Here is a 22,781-nt window from a genome sequence, read left to right as displayed (position 1 = left end):
ACTCCGGACAGACAGTGACCCAGCAGGGAATTGAACCTGGAACCCTGGCGCTGTGAAGCCACAGTGTTAATCCCTTGTGCTGCCATGCTGCCCATGAGGTTGGTATATTGCACTCTCATGATCAGGAGGGGATTACAGACACACACCGTGCACACACCCATACCCACGCCAACCCCAACCCCCAAGCACACACACACACAAACACACACACGCCATGCACACATCCACACCCCAGCCCACCCCACACGCACACAATAGGAATTAGGGAATTGTTATAACAAAGGAATCAATGAAATGAATATTAGTTCACGTTATTTCTAGAGTCAAAGTCCAGAGAGTCTTTCTTCAATGCAAATGACTTTCTGGTTAGAGGCAGCGACACGCAAAATCCTTCAATGAATGACAATGCCGCACGTTGGGGTTTCTTTGCTCAGACCACACGGCAGGCAATGATCAGGTGCTTTTGAAATCAAACAGGCTTCAAGGAGTTGGGAGATGATGGCCGGCCGCATGGTCAACCAGGAGATCTGTTCCAGTTCATTCTGGTTGGTGTTTAGCCTGAGCGATGAGGCTAGAAATGTAATATTAGGAAGTTTCAAAAGGCTAGCTTTGGGTCATGTGACATGTCCCATTAAAGAGTGAATTGCAACCTGACAAGCAGTTTCTGTGTTTTGGTAAAAATACATTATTTCCTTTGAGAGTGAATTGGTGGCTGTCCCTATCTCTTCAAGCATAATGGGTTTTGATGTCTGTGTCTTTGTTTCCGTCCCATCTGGGGAGAGTTAGTTTGGCGGTCCGTCATCTGGTTTTGTTATTATTATGTGGCCTGACAATGTGATGTGAAATGCCACAAGGATGAGAGTAGAACTCTTTTGTGCTTTTTTCTCTATCGGCAGCAACTAGAACAGACGGCCGATCTTGTAAGTCATGTGACCTGTAGCAGCCATCTTCTGGCTCAGCAAAAATCCATTCCAAAAATAACAAATAAAAATAGAGCTTTATTTTTGAATTATTTTAATATTCGACTGACATAGAATTTACAGTGCAGAAGGAGGCCATTCGGCCCATCGAGTCTGCACCGGCTCCTGGAAAGAGCACCCTACCCAAGGTTAACACCTCCACCCTATCCCCATAGCCCAGTAACCCCACCAAACACTAAGGGCAATTTTGGACACTAAGGGCAATTTATCATGGCCAATCCACCTAACCTGCACATCTTTGGACTGTGGGAGGAAACCGGAGCACCCGGAGGAAACCCACGCACACACGGGGAGGATGTGCAGACTCCGCACAGACAGTGACCCAAGCTGGAATCGAACCAAGGACCCTGGAGCTGTTAAGCGATTGTGCTATCCACAATGCTACCGTGCTGCATCCTTTCAAGTCCCCCCATGACCTCATCCCCCTTATCTCTGTAATCTCTTTCAATCCCAGAACCCTCCAAGACGTCTGTGCTCCCTAATTCTAGCCTCTTGAGCATCGCCGATTTTAATCACCCCACAATTGATGGCCATACCTTTAGCTGCCTGGGACCCGAGCTCTGGAATGCTTTCCCTAAACTTCTCTTCCTCTCCACCTCACTTTCCATTTTTAAGATGCTTCCAATGGCCTACCTCTTTGACTAAGCTTTTAGTCATCTGTCCTAATGTCACCTTACATGGCTTGCTGCCACGTCTTGTTTTATAATATCCCTGTGGAATGCCTTTGGACATTTCATTAGATCCAAAGGGACTAATATGCAAGTTGTGGCTGTTGTAATATCGAGAGTGTGTAGATGAAGGTAGAGTAGTTGATGTCGTATACATAGATTTTAGTAAGGCGTTTGATAAGGTTCCCTATGGTCGGCTCATGAAGAAAGTAAGGAGGTGTGGGATAGAGGGAAATTTGGCCAATTGGATAAGTAACTGGCTATCACATAGAAGACAGGGTGGTGATGGATGGAAAATTTTCAGACTGGAGACCAGTTACCAGCAGTGTACCACAGGGATCAGTGTTGGGCCCTCTGATATTTGTGATTTTTATCAATGAGTTGGAGGAGGGGGCTGAAGGGTGGGTCAGTAAATTTGCTGATGACACCAAGATTGGTGGACTAGTAGATGAGGTGGAGGGCTGTTGTAGGCTGCAAAGAGACATTGATAGGATGCAGAGCTGGGCCGAAAAATGGCAGATGGAGTTTAACCCTGATAAGTGCGAGGTGATTCATTTTGGTAGAAAAACTTTGAATGCGGATTACAGGGTCAATGGCACTGTCTGAGGAATATGGAGGAACAGAGAGATCTTGGGGTTCATGTCCACAGATCTTGGAAGGTTGCCACTCAAGTGGATAGAACCGTGAAGAAGGCTTATAGTGTGTTAGCGTTTATTAACAGGGGGCTTGAGTTTAAGAGCCGTGGGGTTATGCTGCAACTATACATGACCCTGGTGAGACCACATTTGGAGTATTGTGTGCTGTTCTGGTCACCTCATTATAGGAAGGATGTGGAAGCATTGGAAAGGGTGCAAAGGAGATTTACCAGGATGCTGCCTGGTTTGCAGGATAGGTCTTATGAGGAAAGGTTGAGGGAGCTAGGGCTTTTCTCTTTGGAGCAGAGGAGGATGAGAGGTGACTTAATAGAGGTTTATAAGATGATGAGGGGGATAGATAGAGTGGACGTTCAGAGACTATTTCCTCGGGTGGCTGTAGCTGTTACAAGGGGGCATAACTATAAGATTCAGGGTGGGAGATATAGGAGAGATGTCCGAGGGTCTTTACTCAGAGAGTGGTTAGGGTGTGGAATGGACTGCTTACTGTGATATTGCAGGGAGTGGGATAGCTTGATCTTGGTTTCGGACAATGCTCGGCACAACATCGAGGGACGAAGAGCCTGTTCTGTGCTGTACTGTTCTATGTTCTAAAACAGGGAACAAACAAACTTCAAGCAGAACAGGGGATTGTGGAGCTAGAATGACATACAGAACGTTTGCAAGACTTCACAATATATTATTGGCAAGTTTAATGTAGAAAAGAAAATAATAAAATTACAATTTCTCTTCCTTCCTTTGGAAAGTCGAATGGGTGTGCTGATTTGTTTCCGGGAGAACGGATCATTTAGTAATTGCTTTTTCTACATTGTGACTGGCTTTTCTTTGTCTCACTAATTTTTCTCCTCTGGACTTCCTCAATAATTATGATTTATTTTGGAGACTTCATTAATCGAACAAAAAGGGATTTATTTACTGCAAGGATCCTTCCTGTTTCTTCCCTTATTTCCCCTTTTATTTTGCCACATTCAGTTTGATCCCTGGGCGATCAATGGACTTGAAGGATGAAATAACTGAGCATTTGGAAAGCGGGGACAGGATTCCCCTGTCAGGGACCAAGTCAGCACAGATTCACTAAAGGGGAATCATGCTTGACAGTGGAGAGGGGTTACATAGAACATACAGTGCAGAAGGAGGCCACCTGGCCCATCGAGTCTGCACCAACCCACACAAGCCCTCACTTCCACCCTATCCCCATAACCCAATAACCCTCCTAAACGCTTTTGGATACTAAGGGCAATTTAGCATGGCCAAACCACCTAACCTGCACGTCTTTGGACTGTGGGAAGAAACCGGAGCACCCGGAGGAAACCCACACAGACGCGGGGAGAACGTGCAGACTCCGCACAGACAGTGACCCAGTGGGGAATCGAACCTGGGACCCTGGCGCTGTGAAGCCACAATGCTGCCCTTTAATTTTGTCACTGGACTAGTAATCCAGAGACTCAGAGTACTCCAGTGATTCCAGGTTTAAATCCCGCCACTGCAGATGGTGAAATTTGAATTTAATAAAAATATGGAATTATAAGTCCAGCGATGACCTTGAAACCATTGTCGATTGTCGTAAAAACCCATCTGGTTCACTAATGTCCTTTAGTGAAAGAAATCTGCTATCCTTACCTGGTCTGACCTCCATGTGACTCCAGACCCACAGCAACGTGGTTGACTCTTAACAGCCCCTCAAGGACAATTCGTGATGGGGATTAAATGCTGGCACACGCCTCGTGAATGAATCAAAAAAAAATATTTTTTTTTGAGGATGTGACCAGTAGAGTGGACAAGGGTGAACCAGTGTAATGTGTATCTGGACTTTCAAAAGGTTTTTGACAAGGTCCCACGCAAGAGATTAGTGAGCAAAATTAAAGCTCATGGTATTGGCGGTAATGTATTGATGTGGACAGAAAACTGGTTGGCAGATAGGAAGCAGAGAGTGGGAATAAGCGGGTCCGTTTCAGAGTGGCAGGCAGTGACGAGCGGGGTACTACAGGGTTCAGTGCTGGGACCCCAGCTCTTCACAGTGTACATTAATGATTTGGATGAAGAAATTGCCTGCAATATCTCCAAATTTGCAGACAATAAGCTGTCTGCAAAGAGGCTGTCGGGTGACGTGGACAGGGTGGCTGAGTGGGCAAATACAATAAAATGTGGGTAAATGTGAGGTTAACCACTTTGGTCGCAAAAGTAGGAAGGCAGATTATTATCTGAGTGGTGGCAGTTTAGGAAAAGGGGAGGTGCAATGAGACCTGGGTGTCATGGTGGAACAGTCGCTGAAGATTGACATGCAGGCACAGCAGGCGGTAAGAAAAGCTAATGGCATACTGGCCTTCATAGCGAGAGGGTTTTGAGTATAGCAGTAGGGGTGTCTTGCTGCAGTTATACAGGGCCTTGGTGAGGCCACACCTTGAGTATTGTGTGCAGTTTTGGTCTTCTAGTTTGAGAAAGGACATTCTTGGTATTGACGGTGTCCAGTCAAGGTTTACCATACTAATTCCCGGGATGGCAGGACTGACATATGAAGAAAGACTGGACGACTGGGCTTGTACTCACTGCAGTTTAGAAGAATGAGGCGGGATCTCATAGAAACATATAAAATAATGACAGGACAGGACAGTCTAGATGCGAGAAGAATGTTCCTGATGATGGGGACGTTGGGAACTAGGGGTCACAGCCTAAGAATAAGGGTAAGCCTTTAGGACTGAGGTGAGGAGGAACTTTTTCTCTCAGAGAGTTGTGAACTTGTCCAGTTCTCTACCACAGAAAGCTATTGGGGCCAGTTTCCTGGATATATTCAAGAGGGAACTGGACGTGGCCTTTGCGGCTAAAGGGATCAAGGGGTATGAAGAGAAAGCGGGAATGGGATACTGAATTTGCATGATCAGCCATGATCAAATTGAATGGTGGCGCAGGCTCGAAAGGCCGAATGGCCTATTCCGGCACCTATTTTCTATTTTTATATGTGTCTTTAAGTCAAGCAGCAGGGGGTGGCACGTGGCACAGAGGTTAGCACTGCGGCCTAAGGCACTGAGGACATGGGTTCGAATCCTGGCCCTGGGTCACTGTCCATCTGGAGTTTGCACATTCTCCTTGTGTCTACATGGGTTTCACCCCACATCCCAAAGATGTGCAGATTAGATGGATCAACCACGCTAAATTACCCCTTAATTGGAAAAGAAAATAATTGGGTACTCTAAATTTAAAACAAAAGAAGTCAAACAGCAGAGAGGATTGAGGATTTCAGAAGTTCTAGGAGAGAACACTCTGCTATCTCTGCTCGTTTGAACAGGAGCTTCAGACATTTCAGCACCAGAGAGAGAAAGATGGGGGGCGGGGACTTGGTTTGATTGATTAGCTGATGGCCAATGAATTGGCCAAAAGGCCATACTCTGCCTGGTGGTGATTGGATCATATCCCAGTGGGATTGTTCTCAGAGACCTGAGGAAGCAGTTGAGTCCCAGAGGCAGAAAGACAGGGATGTACTTTTCTGTCCCTCTCCAGAAATGTGTGTGTGCATGCATGTATAGAGGGTGGGGGGGGGAAAGTTAAAGCAGAGAATTATGAATTAGATAATAGTTAACCAGTTGGTTGCCTTCATAGCCTTTTTCAATGCCTTTACCTTAGATCACTGTATATTACTGTGCAGGAAGAGGCCATCAGCCCATCAAGTTTGCACCTTCCCTTGGAAAGAGCACCCTACTTCGGCCCATGTCTCCACCCTGTCCCCATAACCCAGTAACCTGACCTAACCTTTTGGACACTATGGGGCAGTTAAGCATGGCCAATCCTAACCTTTGGATGTGGGAGGAAACCGGAGCGCCCGGAGGAAACCCTCGTAGGCACGGGGAGAAAGTGCAAACTCCACACAGTCATCTGAAGCCAGAATTGAACCTGGGTCCCTTGAGCTGTGAGGAAGATGTGCTAACCACTGCGCCATCGTGCCACCCTATCTACTTGTCAGTGGAAGGTAAGCATATAGGTTTTCTGCCTAGACACTATTTAGGTCCCACGAGATTCTATGATATTGACGAGAGCTTGACTTAGCATCTAGATATTTGCCAGCTTCCGATTCAGCCAACTGGATAGGGGGATAACAACTGCCAATTATACTCAACCTGAATTTTCACCTCGACCACTGGGAGATGTCACAAATCCTGCCTTCCCTCGCCTTTTCAGTGTTTCATAAATCAGAAAGTGAATGAATGGGCAATTACACCCCTGTTTTACCTCTCCTCAGCTAGGCTTAGTCACTTAACGTGCACTCACAGCATGCATTGGATACGAAACATGAAAGGAAGCTGAAGTTTCTAATGAAATTCAAAACTCTCAAGCATGTAAGAACAATGACTACTGTTAAAGGTATAGCTTTCCTTACAATACGCATAGATGGTCATTAAAAGAGATAACTCCAAATGCGTTCCTTCAGTTCATTCATTTTAAAATAGCTAGTTGGACTAAGCTCCATGTGGACCTGCATATGGCTTGCTGAAAATAAAGCTCAGTTGTATGTATTTTCTCTTTTTAAATTGGATGATGTTCTTGTGCAAGGCAGATTTTAGGCTGAATTCATTCAATACTAAGTACCTAATCTGAGGGTTAGATAATTATGACCAATAACACAGGACCAATCTAAGGGTTCTCTTGGATAAATGATAGTTTTAATGATGTGTAAAAGTTAGGACCCAATACAAACTAAGATTAACAAGAACATATTGGAATAAAATTAGCTTTCAGCTGAACTCGCAAGCACATTTGTTCCATGGTGATTCACGAATCTCTCGAGCAGCAGTAGTAAAACAAATTTAACAAAACCTAACAAAATGCAGGATGCCCTGCAACGGGTGGAAATCTGCCTAGAGACAGCAGTAGACAGTGTTCAAAAGGCCAAATGATATGTGTCTCTCCCAATAACAAGATTAGAAGGCAGTTTATATAAGAATCAAATGTGAATGACTTGTGAGGAGAAACAGCATATAGACATTCAGGAAGATCAATGAGGTGTACATGTGTTAATATATAGTCAAGGAAGTTGACAAGGGCAGACAAAGAAATACACAAAAGGCATAATCAAAGAGGAACAAAGCTATAATTGGTCAATGATCAGAAACCAGTAAGGCATTTTACAGTATCAGAAAGCAGATAAGCACATTTTCCAGTCAGCAGCTAAGAGGTAATGTTCACATGAAACAAAGTTTCAGAGCCAAGGCCCAGGAGAAAATTTTGATAAAAAGTTTTAAATATCTTTGCTGGCCCAGGAAAAGATATTTCCCAGTTTTGACTGTCACTCTTTATTGTTAGAGCATAGATCTCACGGTGCAGAAGGAGGCCATTTGGCCCATCGCGTCTGCACCAGCCCTTGGAAAGAGCAACCTACTCAAGCCCACACCTCCACCCTACCCCCATAACCCAGTAACCCCACCTAACTCTTTGGACACTAAGGACAATTTGTCATGGCCAAACCACTTAACCTGCACATTTTTGGATTGTGGGAGGAAACCGGAGGACCCGGAGGAAACTCACGCAGATACGGTGAGCCCACAACCCAGTAAACCCACCTAACCTTTTTTCTGGACATTAAAGGCAATTTAGCATTGCCAAACCACCTAACCTACACATCTTTGGACTGTGGGAGGAAATTGGAGCACCCGGAGAAAACCTACACAGACACGGGGAGAACGTGCAGACTCCACACAGACAGTGACCCAAGCCGGGAATCGAACCTGGTTCCCTGGAGTTGTGAAGCTTGTATTCTGTGGTAAATATAAGCTGGTTATTTAATTTGGATATTGTTTGGGGAACAGGTGAAGTCTTACGGAGTTCAAGTATCACAGATCAAGGGTGGGATTCTCCCCACGCCCGCCGGAAAACGGGCGAGAATCACTCCGGACAATTTCCTCGAAGGTCCAGGGTGATTCTCTGATTTCCAGGAGGCTAGCAGGGCCCCGGCGTGCATCCTGCAGCTCTGGCTGTCAATGGGGCTTTACTCTCCAGACGGCGTGTCCGCGCATGCGTGCGGCGGCCCACTTCGGCGCAGGCACCGCCGCCATGGTGGACCCACATAGCGGGCCCGCACGGAGGATGGTAGGTCCCCCCAGATTGCGATGGCCCATTGATCGGTGGCCCCTGATCGTTGGCCTGGCCCCGCTGAGGCCCCTCCCCATTGTCAGATTCCCCCTGCCCTCCCCACCAGGACCTCCACCGCGTCCGCGGGTCCAAGCTCCCGCCAGGTTGTACCTGATGTGAACCACGTCAGCGTGAACTCGGCTGGTCGACCGCAGAGAATCGCCGCGGGGGCCTTTTCCAACGGCCCCTGACCGGCGCCGCGTCGTCCGCACGCACGCGATTGGTGGGTCCCCGGAGAATCGCGGAAGCACCGTCACGCCGGATTTCCGGCATGAACGGCTATTCTCCGCCCCCGTGCCAGGCGCGATTCCGGAGCGGAGGTTCAGAGAATCCTGCCAATAGTTTGGAACAAGAAACTGTGTGTGTGTTTAGTAATTAATATACTGGCCGCGATTCTTCGCAAATGCGGAGAGTCGTGGAGGCTGCTGTAAAACTGGCCGTGTTTCACGGCAGCCTCCGCGCCCCCTCCTGGGACCGATTCTGCTCCCCGGTCGGGGCTAGCAGTGGGGCCCCGTGAACCTCGGCATCGCAGGCTTAGCGAACTTCGTTAAGCCCGCGCGCCAAGGTTAACGGCGGCTGACGCAAACGATAACGTCAGCCGCGCATGCGCAGATTGGATGGCTCCAATCCGCGCATGCGCAGATGACGTCATCACACATATGCGTGAAACCCGCGCATGCGCGGGCCGTTATGCCCCTCAGCCGCTCCGTGGACTGATCCAGCGGGGCGGCGGAGGAACAAAGAGTGCGCGGGGTTCGGACCCGCTGCCCGTGATCGGTGGGCACCGATCACGGGCCCATGCCACCCTTGGCCGCGGCCGTGCCAATCGGTGGCATGGTTCTCCAGAACGGCACTTTGCGGCCGTTTTCACGAACTGTGAGAGCAGGTGTGTTTGAGTTCGTGAAAATGGCCGTAAAGGCCTGGGAAATTGGCCCATCGGCTAGGGGAGAATCGCTGCTCTCCGTTTTTTACGTGTCGTGGGGCTGCCGTGGAGGGCGGGGGGGAATAGCGGGAGGTTGGGAAAAATGTCGGGAAGGCCCTCCCGCTATTCTCTGACCCGTCGTTTGAGAGAAGAGTAGTCCTGTTCATAAATATTTGTCTTTTCTTTGATTTAATGAATGGTCTTTAATAATCGTTACATGATTACTGGGTTGTTTATTATCACTAGGGTTTCACTTGACTCCTCAGATCAAAACAAAACTGTGAACCCCTGCAAACCAGTGTTCCAAGTTGGGATACATACCCTCACAAATAACATCAACGTGCTTCATGACACATCTTACTTCTCGCTCTTCAATTCTTTCAAATTCCAGGAACATTGGAATGTAGCTGTAGGCCATTCAACCCCTCAAGTCCATTCTGCCCTTCAACTAGATCCTGGCTGGTCGTCTACCTCAAAACCTTTCCCTGTGCTATCCCCATATTCCTTGATGTCATTATTTAGGGATCTATTGATCTCTGCCTCGAACATGCTCAGCGGCTGAGCTTCCATAGCCCTCTATTCTAAAACTTCACTCGCCTCTGAGTGAAGAGAATCCTCATTATCTCAGTGCTCGGTAGCTTGCCCCTTATTCTGACACTGTATCCACTGGCTCTAGACCTTTCCAGCCAGGGGACGCTTCCATTCTGGTGCTACCCTGTCTAGCCCCTTCAGAATTTTGTAAGTTTCAATCAGATCGCCTCTCATTCCTCTAAGCTCTAGAGAATATGGGCCCAGTCGCCTCAATCTTTCCTCATGGGACAGCCCTAGCAAAGTGAATAGATAATCGCACACTCATACACATCATCTTCCATTTGGCATGAACTTGCCCACTCACTCAGCCTGCCTAAATCCCCTTGCAATCTCTTTGCATCATCTTTACGACACAGATTTCCATCTAGTTTTGTGTCACCGACAAACTTGGAAATATTACATTTGGTCCCTATATCTAAAATGTTGATATAGGTTGTGAACAGATGGGACAGAAGTACTGATCCTTGCAGCACCCTACTAGCTTCAGCCAGCTAACCTGAAAATGACACGTTTATTCCGACTGTTTTCTGTCCATTAACCAATCCTCCATCCTTGCCAATATATTACCCCTATTGCATGTGCTCTTGTGCAGGACCTTTTGAAAGCTTTCTGAAAATCTAAATGTACCACATTGACTAGCTCAACCTTAACTATTCTGCGAGTAATATCCTCACAGAACTCCAACAGTTTTAACAAACATGATTTCCCTATGATAAATCCATGTTGACTCTTATTTTCCAAGTGTTCAGGTATCACGTCCTTTAGAATACATTTTCCCTAAAACTGACATCAGGCTAACAGATCTGTAGTTCCCCATTTTCTCTCCCCTTCTTTAAAAAAAATTGGGGTTACATTTACAACATTCTAATCTGCAAGTATCATTCTAGAATTTATAAAATTGGTTCACAGGAATGCATATTGGTGTAAATCAAGTATTAATTCTTTAAGTACTAGCCATTGTCTGTCCACTGTCATACCTTTTAATATATTTTCCCAACCCACTCCCAGCCTACTCGTTCCTCATGCCTTCATAATTTCCTTTGTTTAGATTTGAGACTGTAATTTTGGATCAAATTATGTCATTTTCAAACGTCATTTTGAATCTTAAATTTTATCATATGGTCACTCTTCCCACAGGTTCTATTGCAACTCAATTAGTAATTACCCTTTTCTCATTGCATACTACTAGCTCGAAAATAACCTGTTTTCCTGTTGGTTCCTCAACATACATCTCTAGAAAGTCATCTCATACACATTCCAGGAACTTATGTTCTACAGCAACAGTGCTATTAGATTTACCCAACCTATAAGTACATTGAAGTCACCCACGATTACCCTTGCTAAATGCATCTCTAATTTTCTGATTTATACTGTACACCATGTCCCGACCACAATTTGGTGGCCGGTAAACAACTCCTATTAATGTTTTCTTCCCTTTGCTGTTCTTAGTCACACCCAAGCAGAACCTACATCTGTTTTTTTCTGATCCCAGATCCTGTCTCACAAATGTGCTGATCTAATGCGTTATTATCAGCACGCCCCCACCTCCTTTTTACTTTTGCCTGTCCTTCCTAAATTGTCGAATATCCCTGAAATTTCAATTCCCACCCTTGGTCACCCTGCAACCATATCCATAATGGCAATTAATCATAAATCTCAAAGTTGAGCAGAATTAAACTTTTTGAATGCATCCACGCATCACTTCTCACTTTGTGTTCATCCATCAAGCCATTTCAATCACATCTATTGACACCTGATGAAGAAAGCAGGGATGTATAAGCCAATAACCTGAAGTGGCAGGGGCTGACGCATCACAGCTTGCAATTATTCCTGAAACCTATGTGCGGCAACAGCAAAGATCATTAAGTATGTTACAAACAACAAACAAACACGTAATTTGAATAGGGATGGTTAAAAATAAAGAGCAGACATCAAAAACTATGAACCTATCACAGTTGTAGATAGAAGCTGATTGACATTTCAACATTTAACCAAAGTTTGGCTCTTCCAGGTAATTGTGATTTATGTCTCAATTGTAATTTTTAATAAAGGAACAAACCTCACAATAGGGACAAGACCAGAAACTATTCTGGCCATGGGTCAGTCTAAAAGCTTACAAATGTCATACAATGATCGGAATGTCTTTGTGCCTCACAGTCCGGTTGTACCTATAACTGGCAGGACCAGAACAGATTATACATTTGGATTATTGAGTATACATCTGGATTGTTGACTTATTAGCTTAATTTCTACCAGTTTCAATTTTCCTTGCCATCTAATTTACAGCTAGAGAGAAAGACTGAAGAGTTATTAACGTATTCAAATTAGGGCCAGCCAACTTAGTTACAGCTTTCGATGTCATGTTTGGCTTTGGTCATGGTGAGCATTAATAATAACCATGGCCTTCTGATTCAGCTATTGACTATATTAACTCTGATTTATGTGAAGTAATTAAAGTTACATTGGTCACTTTCCCCTTTCTGAACCTCAGCCTGTATACATCGCATTATGTGAAGCAATTTATGAGGATTGGAATTTTGATAAGGTTTTCTCTCTGACATAAACATTTCCCATCTTAATGAGCAGGGCTCATTAGCATCGCACAGCATGTCCCTGCAGAATAATTGAAGGAATTCCATCCAGGCTAAGAGCAAGACAAAGTTTGGGATGGGGTCCCAAGGCTGGCTGGGACCCAAATGAATGCTCCTTAGCATGAAGTTAAGTGCGACTGAAGGAGTTCAGTGACAGCAAATACCAGAGGTGGACGGGTGAGGCAACGATAGGGCTGCGGTACCCCAAGACTTACTTGCATGTTCATTTATATTCTTCCTGGCCAAGAACTGTTAAATATAGAGATTTACTTTTGAGTTGACTTAACTCGTTTGGGGTGAGTTAAGATGGTGAGGATGGGCAGAACCATTGAAACATAATTTAATTTAACACAGATACATAGAAGATAGGAGCAGGAGGAGGCATTCGGCCCCTCGAGCATGCTCCGTCATTCATCAAGATCATGGTTGATTATCCAATTCAATAGCCTAATCTTGTTTTCATCATCATAACCCTTGATTCAATTCACCTCAAGTGACTTACCTAACCCCCTCTTGAATGTATTGGATATCTTGGCCTCAACTACTTACTGTGGTAATGAATTCCTCAGGCTCACCACTCTTTGGATGAAGAAATGTCTCCTCATCTCTGTGATAAATGGCCTCCCCTGAATCCTCAGACTGTGACTCTGGTTCTGGACACACCCACTATCGGGAAAATCCTCCCTGTATCCACCCTATCTAGTCTTGTTAGAATTTTATAAGTCTCTATGAGATTCCCCCCTCATTCGTCTGAACTCCAGCAAAAACAATCCTAACCTAGTCAATCTCTCTTCATACGTCAGTCCCGCCATCCCTGGAATCAGCCTGGTAAACCTTCGCTGCACACTGTCGAGAGCAAGAACATCCTTCCTCCAAAAAGGAGACCAAAACTGCACACAATATTCCAATATGCAATATGCCTTACCAAGGCCCTGTATAATTGCAACAACACATCCCTGCTCCTGTAATAGAAACCTCTCGCAATGAAAGTCAACAAACAATTTGCCTTCTTTACTGCCTGCGACTGATGCACAAGGACACCCAGGTCCCTCTGCACACTCCCATCTTCCAATTTGCAGCCATTAAGGTAGTAATCTGCCTTCCTGTTTATGCTTCCAAAGTGAATCACCTCACATTTAAGAAACCTCACATAGAAGGGTCACAGCTGAGCTCCCCACCATTTTATCAGCCAGCATCTGCATCATGCTAGCTGGATTCAATTATTGCTCCAATTGTCTAATCCCCAGCAATAATGTGGAGATGCCGGTGTTGGACTGAGGTGAGCACAGTAAGAAGTCTTACAACACCAGGTTAAAGTCCAACATGTTTGTTTCAAACACTAGCTTTCGGAGCACTGATTCACCTGAGGAAGGAGCAGTGCTCTGAAAGCTAGTATTTGAAACAAACATGTTGGACTTTAACCTGGTGTTGTAAGACTTCTTACTGTCCCCAGCAATAAGGCATTGAGACAAAACTAAGCAACTGTCCACTGAAATGAACGAATAGAATAGCAAAATGCTGCGTATGCTGGAAATACTCAACAGTTCTGGCAGCTTCCGCGGAGAGAGAAAAACAGAGATTCAGGTTGGTGACCTTTCATCAGACATAGCGCATTTCCTCCAGGTTAATCTTTAATACATGGGAAGCAAATAACTGAAGAAAAATCACACACCAGAAATAATTGAAAATCCTGTGAGTATGTTGGTATTATGCATAGCGCTCACAGTCGGAACAGACCTAAATCTGAATTATTTCGCCACACTTCTCAACTGAATATTTTGGGAAATATCTTTCCGATGGAGGAGCCACTAGCCCCCTCCCCCTTCCACCCCAGATCAAACTTAGTTCAATTTCAGCTTCCCCTTCAATGAACTAACATGTTACAATCCTTTATTCAAGATGCGAGCATGGAGAGTTCGTGACTTAGCAACCCCTAATGCACACACCAAGTCACAGATTTCCACTATATTTATACACTGTTAATCACAGATACAAAACATTGTTTAAATTCCAATGTTGTCTATATGGAGGTTTACTATAAAATTTAAAGCGAGGCTATTACCTCCTCCGAGTTAGAGACTGCCTGTCCTTCCCTATCTGCAGTGACTCAATTCCTGTCCTTCTAACAGGAAACAACCAAGGCCTTTCTGGATGGTTCTTACTGATCTCAGGCCTGTGAGGGTGTCTTAGGGTCATAGAACATAGAACAGTACAGCACAGAACAGGCCCTTCGGCCCTCAATGTTGTGCCGAGCCATGATCACCCTACTCACACCCACGTATCCACCCTATACCCGTAACCCAACAACCCCCCCCCTTAACCTTACTTTTATTAGGACACTACGGGCAATTTAGCATGGCCAATCCACCTAACCCGCACATCTTTGGACTGTGGGAGGAAACCGGAGCACCCGGAGGAAACCCCACGCACACAGGGGGAGGACGTGCAGACTCCACACAGACAGTGACCCAGCCGGGAATCGAACCTGGGACCCTGGAGCTGTGAAGCATTTATGCTAACCACCATGCTACCCTGCTGCCCCACTGTCACTGGGGCATAAGCATTTGACTGACATGTGCTCTTACTCTAGCTTTTACTGAATCTATTCATTTACCCCAGCAGCCTCCTTCTGTGCTGTAAATTTCTATGTGGCAATATTTTTCCATACGTTTGTTTCCTTAATATTTTGCCACATGTTCATTCTTTCCACTTGTTTTACATTTTTTAACTCCTTCCGTCCTGAATATTTTGTCTTCGCTTCATTTGAACTCACAATGGGCTTCCAAAGGTAATGATTGGAGTCGGTTTGTTTCCCACCCACATATAACAAAACACAAAGCCCCAGCACCTTTAACTCCAGGCTGCATTTCCATGGCACAGGTTCACTTCTTGCCCATTTCCATGCGAAACCTATTGATACGCAACAGTTGCAGGGAGGCGTTTCTGGGAGAGTTTTGCGGTAGGGAATGGGGAAATCCAAGTCCTGGGTGGCCGAAACTTCCCTCTTGGGGCAAGGGGGAGCAGGAGAGTGATACAAAACTTACCGCTCAGAACTTGTTTTCCTCTCAATTCTCTTCTGACTAGCTTCAGAGCTGCTGCAGTATCTCATCCCCTCCTTCCCTCCGTCCCTCCCTCTTTCCTTCCTTCCTTCCTGTTGTGTTCTTTCTTTTAGTTCTTTCAGGATGGTGAAGGTTGTAGTGCCAACAAAGAACAGCAAGCTGTGTTTAATAAAAAAAAGCTAATTGATTGCACTACATTGAATTGGATTTGAATATATTACAAAGGAATTAGTTGAGTAAAGATTACACTACACATCTACACTATTAACTATACTATTAGTTCAACTATCTCACAACTACTCTGCCTTGCTCTCTTCCACTCTCTAAATCAATCTCCCAGAAGTCAAGGATCCTTCCTTCCTTCCTTCCATCCTCCCTCCCTCCCCCCCATCCCTCCCTCTCTCCCTTCCTCCTTATCTCCCTTCCTTCCACAGTGATGGTGGACCCTTCCTTCTTCAGCCATGGTGGGATTTGAGCCCATGTCCCAAGGGCATTAGCCTGGGCCTCTGGATTAATAGTCCAGTGACATTATCAGCACATCTCTTGCAACTCCAGCCTCCTTGAACTAAATGTTAACATTCTAACATCCTTTTAAAAACATGGAAATGGGAGCAGGAGTAGGCCATGCCCCCTCTTAAACTAGTGTGGTAGTATGACTAGAGGTATTCCGGTGCCTAGCAATGCCGAGACACCATTGGTGGAGAAGGCTCGCTGCTCATTGGCCCGATGGTATGTAACACCAGTCACCCATTGGTTAGAGTTGTAAAGTAGCTCCGCCCAGTAAGGCGGGGTATAAGAGCCCGTGTATTCCCCACAGCTGCCTTTCTGTACCTGAGCTGCTGGGGAAACATCTTGTCTATTAAAGCCTTCAGTTCGGACTACAACCTTGTTTCTGTGGTCAATTGATAGTGCATCAAGTAGTCAATTGGGTAATCTGCTAACCTTAGCTCCACTGTCTCGTCCTATCTTCATATCTCTCATTTCCCTCATTGTCCAAAAATCAATCAGCCTCTGTTGTAAGTGTAGCTCACATCAAACCTTTGAGTGAAGTTATGGTAGGAGCATCATCCAAGCACTGTATGCCACATTCACAGATGTCTTCCCTCTCTGTCTTGCAGGCCAAATCAGAGGCAGAGCTGAACTAGCAGAAGACAAGCACACTTGAATAACCTGAGGCCTGTGGCAGAGGTGGTTTGTCGTATCATGGTGCCAGCTTGGTATCAATGAGAACATTGTGGATGATGGTATCTTCCTGCCTTATGTTCCTTTTTAACTCTAAGGTCACTCTTACCTTAAACTGGTCTGACTAGCAAGCAATAGATAGTTTGGCCAAAGACCTTTTTTCTTCCACACGACCTCCCTTCTCCCAACATTCCCTTCTGACTTTCTGTTTTCAGGCACCCAAGAACAGCAGGCTGCAAAGCCACAGCAGCACCAGGTGGAGGGGGAAGCAAAACACCACACCACTGATGCAGATCGAAGGACAGTGACTTGAAGGACAGTCACTCAATTTGACACTCAAAACTATCAGCTCAGACATTGGCACAATGTGCAGCTTAAAGGCCAGTATCAAGTTGGGAGCTATACAAGGTGAGTCACCGGACATGAGTGTGATTGCAATCACAGCAGGGGGAAAGGATGGTTCATGAGTTAGTTGAGTGGAAGGGACGGTTTCAGACAAGTTCGATTGCAAAGGACTCAGTGATGACTGAGGTGCTGGGTGACTGCCAGTCAGCCTCCAGTCTATGTCCAGGAGCATGGCGCAGTCTGGCTCCAACTTGGCAGAGACCATTATACCCAGCTTGCCTTCTCCTCTGCTCTATTTCCCTGTCAGGTTGCAGTCCCAGTTTCATCCTTTATGTGGGCAGATCAGCAGATAATCTGCCCTCCCTGTGAGAATGTAACACAATCTGTGCCAAATACAGGGACTCACCACAACGTTCCCGGAAATAGTCCAACAGTACTTTCAGAGACTTTACATGAACAGAAGTTATTCAGAAGTTATTCAAAAACACTTTTATCTGGAAGTTGGATGCCCATCCCTTGAGGTAAGGAGAATGCCGTGTCGCTTTTACAGAGGAAGGGTGTGATTTATAAAAAATACATTTAGGGTAGCCAATTATTATTTTTTTCCAATTAAGGAGCAATTTAGCATGGCCAATCCACTAAACTGCACATCTTTGGGTTGTGGGGGTGAAATCCACACAGACACGGGGAGAATGTGCAAACTCCTCACGGACAGTGACTCAGGGCCGGGATTCGAACCTGGATCCTCAGTGCCGTAGTCATACTGCTAACCATGGCGCCACGTGCCACCCAGAAGGGTGTGATTTAACAATGGCACTGCACCAGGCACGGATCATGGTTAAATAGCGAGAAAGGCCAAAATCGAGATTCGCGCCAGGCACAATTCAGTTTGCCACCTAAACGGCCCGCTACTGATGGCAACTTCTGGATCAGGCCCAAAATATGGCGAGCATATCATTAACCCAATCTGCATTAATTTCCATCTCAATAGTGCGATTGAAGCCGAATGTAACGGTCTCCGGGGAATTAACCGGCTCCCCTGAGAGAAATCATGCGGACATTGTTTAGTGCTCCTTTTCAAAAACGTGAAGCTGGCGCAATGGCTGCTGAGGGGAACTGAGGAGATCAGTCGTCATTTCCATTTCCCAGCATGCAGCTCAAGGGCACTGGAGTGGCTGCCCCAGTTCTCGTTGGGGGTCAGGGGGACCTGTCAGTGGGGTGGGGCTTGACCAGGGCTCAAGCATTTCAAGTTAGGGCGCCCCCCCCTTGGCCGGGGGCGGATGGGGAGGTGGGGATGCCGGGGTGGTTGTGGGCTTTTCAGCCTTCAAGTCATCTTTAAATATTGTGAATACCCGTAACAGGGATACCTACAACTGCTGCCTGTCTGTCCTATCAAAATCTTCCAGGACAGAGTGCCATTCTTGGTTATATGCTGAAGGTCACTTTAACTCCATTTCATTGTGAGCAGCCTCAAACGTCACAGCTGAAGGCTATTGCTAATAAGAAATTGGCCTTGTTAGTTATGAGGGCTCTTCACAGCTACAGATTGTGTTTGCTGCTTGCTCCTCCTGGTGGCTGCAGATGCCTGGAGGCTGCCGTTGCTGTTTCCTTCCTTTTCTGTAGCCAGAAAGGACAATTTTTTTCGAAGATACCTGGGACCTGCCACACCGGTTTGAAGCAAGTAGCTGCCGCAGGATCTGGTACTTGATGACGCCATTGAAGAAATGCTTTTACAGATTTCTGATGCTTTTGTTGCTGGTGTGGTGAGTGCTGCATGTACCTGGCACGTCACCACGGGTTAACACCCTAGAAGTCAAGGGATGCTCAACTGCACCATGAACGGCAGTGGAATATGTGAATGCCAGGATTTATGTCCGGTGAGATTGGGCCGTCTGGGAGGGCCTGCACAGCTGCGGCTCCTGGATGGAGAATGAAAATGAAAAAAATGAAATGAAAATTGCTTATTGTCACGAGTAGGCTTCAATGAAGTTACTGTGAAAAGCCCCTAGTCGCCACATTCCGGCGCCTGTCCGGGGAGGCTGGTACAGGAATCGAACTGTGCTGCTGGCCTGCTTGGTCTGCCTTAAAAGCCAGCGATTTAGCCTGGTGAGCTAAACCAGCCTTATGGCACTGGCACATGGAACAAGTCACACATTGATGGACAGATCCTCTGTTTCTGCTGAGGAACCTGTGATGGGTGGTATTGTATGTTTTTGTTTGTGAAACGAGCTGACAGAGCTTTGCATTGGTACCAATATGGAAAAGTGGTGTTTCCTTGGTTAGTGGTTAGTGTGATATGTGGAATGTTACGTAGTTCATTTTCAAATCTTTGTTACTGTTGACCATTTAATAAACAAAATATTCTCAATTGGCGTTTCATTGATACATATGCCATGTCTTAGACTATGATTATTACATCGCATTTCAATCAAACTTTGAAGCCTTAATACTTTGCCTGACCTCTAAAAGTGTCAGCACCATAGAGGCAGCAGCCACTAATCAAACACTCAAAAACTAGGCTTCAGCACTGGGGATATCCACTTAACCAAAGAGAGTGTGTGGATCAGGGGCGGGCAACTGATCACGGTCTCCCAAATGTTCCCAGCAGGGGTTTGGGGTCTGGGGGCCCCTGATGTGGCTGGTGGGTGAATGTGCAGAGCGAGGTTCTCCAGCGCAAACGACTGAGTTGGGTGGAACTCTGAGAGAAGGCGGGACACGTAAGTGTGGGGGAAGCTCGGGGGATTTGAGGGTCTCGGGGTGGAAGCCCTAACTGAGTGTCGGTTCATCTTCTCCAATTCCTTACAGATACCAAAATGAATGGTGGTGTTGGTCCCGCAGAGGATGCCCACAGAGTGCTGGTGGCAAGCCAGGTGCCCAGACATCGGAGAAGGCATCAATGTCAACGCAGGCTGGAGGTGTTGCTCCATGTGTAGGGGCGGCACGGTGGCACAGTGATTAGCAGTGCTGCCTCACAGTGTCAAGGACCTGTGTTCGATTCCTACCTTGGTTGACTGTCTGTGTAGAGTTTGCACATTCTTCCCGAGTCTGCAAGGGTTTCCTCTGAGCACTCCCATTTCCCCCATAGTCCAATGATGTGCAGGTTAGGTGGATTGGCCATGGTTGGAGTATGGATCTTGGTAGGGTGCTCTTTCAGAGGGTTGGTACCTCCTCCTTTGAGGGCAGCATGGTAGCACGAGTGGATAGCACTGTGGCATCACAGCCCCAGGGTCCCAAGTTCGATTCCCCACTGGGTCACTGTCTGTGCGGAGTCTGCACGTTCTCCCTGTGCCTGCTTGGGTTTCCTCCGGGTGCTCCGGTTTCCTCTCACAGTCCAAAGACGGGTTAGGTGGATTAGCCATGATAAATTGCCCTTAGTAACCAAAAAAGTTAGGAGGTGTTGTTGGGTTACGAGGATAGGGTGGAGGGCTTAAGTGGGTTGGTGCAGACTCGATGGGCCGAACGGCCTCCTTCTGCACTGTGTGTTCTATGTCTATGTCTATTCTGCACTGCAGTGATTCTATTGGTCAATGAACGCTGCACACCCTGAAGACCTGGCCAAGGATGAACCTAGGCAGAGACGCCAGTGACGGCCCAAGATGTACAGGTGTCGTTAGTCTTTCGATGAGATAACGGAGACTCTGTCTCAACAAAAAGACAGTGTGGAAGACTGCCTGGAGGAGGTGGACACCCGCTCCCAGTGGCCATGAAGGTCACTGCAGACCTGAACCTTTATGTAACCGGTTCCTTCCAGGACTCGAGTGGGGACCTGTGCGGCATTGCACAAGCTGCAGCCCACAAGTACAATGTCCTTGCCTGGGCAGCAGACGATATTAACTTTGAGCTGGATGAATCCCACCAAGAAGTACGGGCAGCAGGATTCTCTGCTATCGCCGGGATGCTCCAGGTCGAGGGGGTAATTGATGGCAAGCATGTTGCTTGAAACGTATCAGGGCATCAGGGAGTGCTCTCCATTAACAAGAGGGGATTCCACTCATAGAACATAGAACAGTACAGCACAGAACAGGCCCTTCGGCCCTCGATGTTGTGCCGAGCCATGATCACCCTACTCAAACCCACGTATCCACCCTATACCCGTAACCCAACAACTCCCCCCTTAACCTTAACCTTACTTTTTAGGACACTACGGGCAATTTAGCATGGCCAATCCACCTAACCCGCACATCTTTGGACTGTGGGAGGAAACCGGAGCACCCGGAGGAAACCCACGCACACACGGGGAGGACGTGCAGACTCCGCACAGACAGTGACCCAGCCGGGAATCGAACCTGGGACCCTGGAGCTGTGAAGCATTTGTGCTAACCACCATGCTACCGTGCTGCCCACTCGTGAATGTTCAACTCATGTGCGCCCACTACCTCTGGGTCATGCATTATTGTGCACCCTTCCCAGAGAGCATACATGACCGCTACATCCTGGGACACTCAAAGTTCCAGGCGTTTTTGAGGATCACCCCAGAACGATAGGTTGGCTCTTGGGGGATAAGCTATACTGGCTAAGGTGCTGGCTGATGATGCCAGTGCAGAGGCTGGAGACTGAGGTGAAGACCCAATACAACGAGGCCCATGTTGCCACCCATGCTGTCATTGAGTGGTGCATCGGACAGCTCAAAATGCAGTTCCCAATGCCTGGAAGACTAGCAAGGCTCTCATCTTCACCCGCTTCTCATAGGATGCCACATTGTCTGTCAACTCACCCCTCCCCCCATTTCCCTCCTTCTTCTCCCACCATCCCGCTCCTCCCCCATTCCCCCCCACCCCTTGACTACCCTGCTCCACCCTCCTAGGGTCTGTGTAAAATCACCCCAGCATGATGGGTCTGTGCCGCCACTGTCAGCGAGCCAATACACAAGGCAGGAAAGTGATGATCACTCGCTGTGCGACAAGCTCTGGTGTTCCTCAGTTTATGCTGACAGCATGCTCACACCCATCCTCTGAACGGGGCCTGCATCAGGGGCATTTGATCTTGGACCACTGTACACGGGCGGGTGGGAGCGGAGGGATACTTGGGGCAGGGGTGCAGATCAGCCCGTTGTGAAGATTCACGTGGCAGAGGCTTCACATGTATTAGGTGTAACATGTTTTAGTTGTGAACATTGTGCAATTCCATTCCCCCTATCTACAGATTGTGCCCCTCTGTCCCCCCCCATCCCCCCCTCACAGTTCCCACTCAGTGATCCTCAATCTTCCTGATTTTATATGGTCTATTGCTCTGTCTTGGTGTGTCCCCAGGGTGCACAACAGTGGCGGAGGCAGCCTGTTGCTTCTCGCGCACTATGACCTTTGATGGTCTTGACGAACGACCTCTGGAAGGTTGCCGTGTTACGCTGCTCTGCCTGCTGTCCTTGAGATGTGCCGGTATCAGGAAAGGGGAATTCAGACGAACTAGAGACCACTGCCGTCTCTTTGGTGGCAGATCCCGGGATGGCCTCCAGCATTTCCTCCTTCCTGACGGAGCTGGAGCAAGTTCCGGAGGCCTTTGCGTCATCTGGCTCTGCCGGTCCTGGCGCCTCCCCATTGTCTGCATCATAGTGTCTCGACGCCCTCAGCGATGCTTCTCAGTAACGGGGCCATGCTCTGCCGTGCCCCAGCTGCATCTGGAACATGTCCTTCAGCAACTGGGACATGCTGAACTGTGTCTCGGCTATGTCCAGCT

Source organism: Scyliorhinus canicula, chromosome 10, assembly GCF_902713615.1.
Source record: "Scyliorhinus canicula chromosome 10, sScyCan1.1, whole genome shotgun sequence".
NCBI lineage: Eukaryota > Metazoa > Chordata > Chondrichthyes > Carcharhiniformes > Scyliorhinidae > Scyliorhinus > Scyliorhinus canicula.
The sequence above is the reverse complement of the archived record's forward strand: the minus strand, read 5'-3'. Positions refer to the sequence as shown.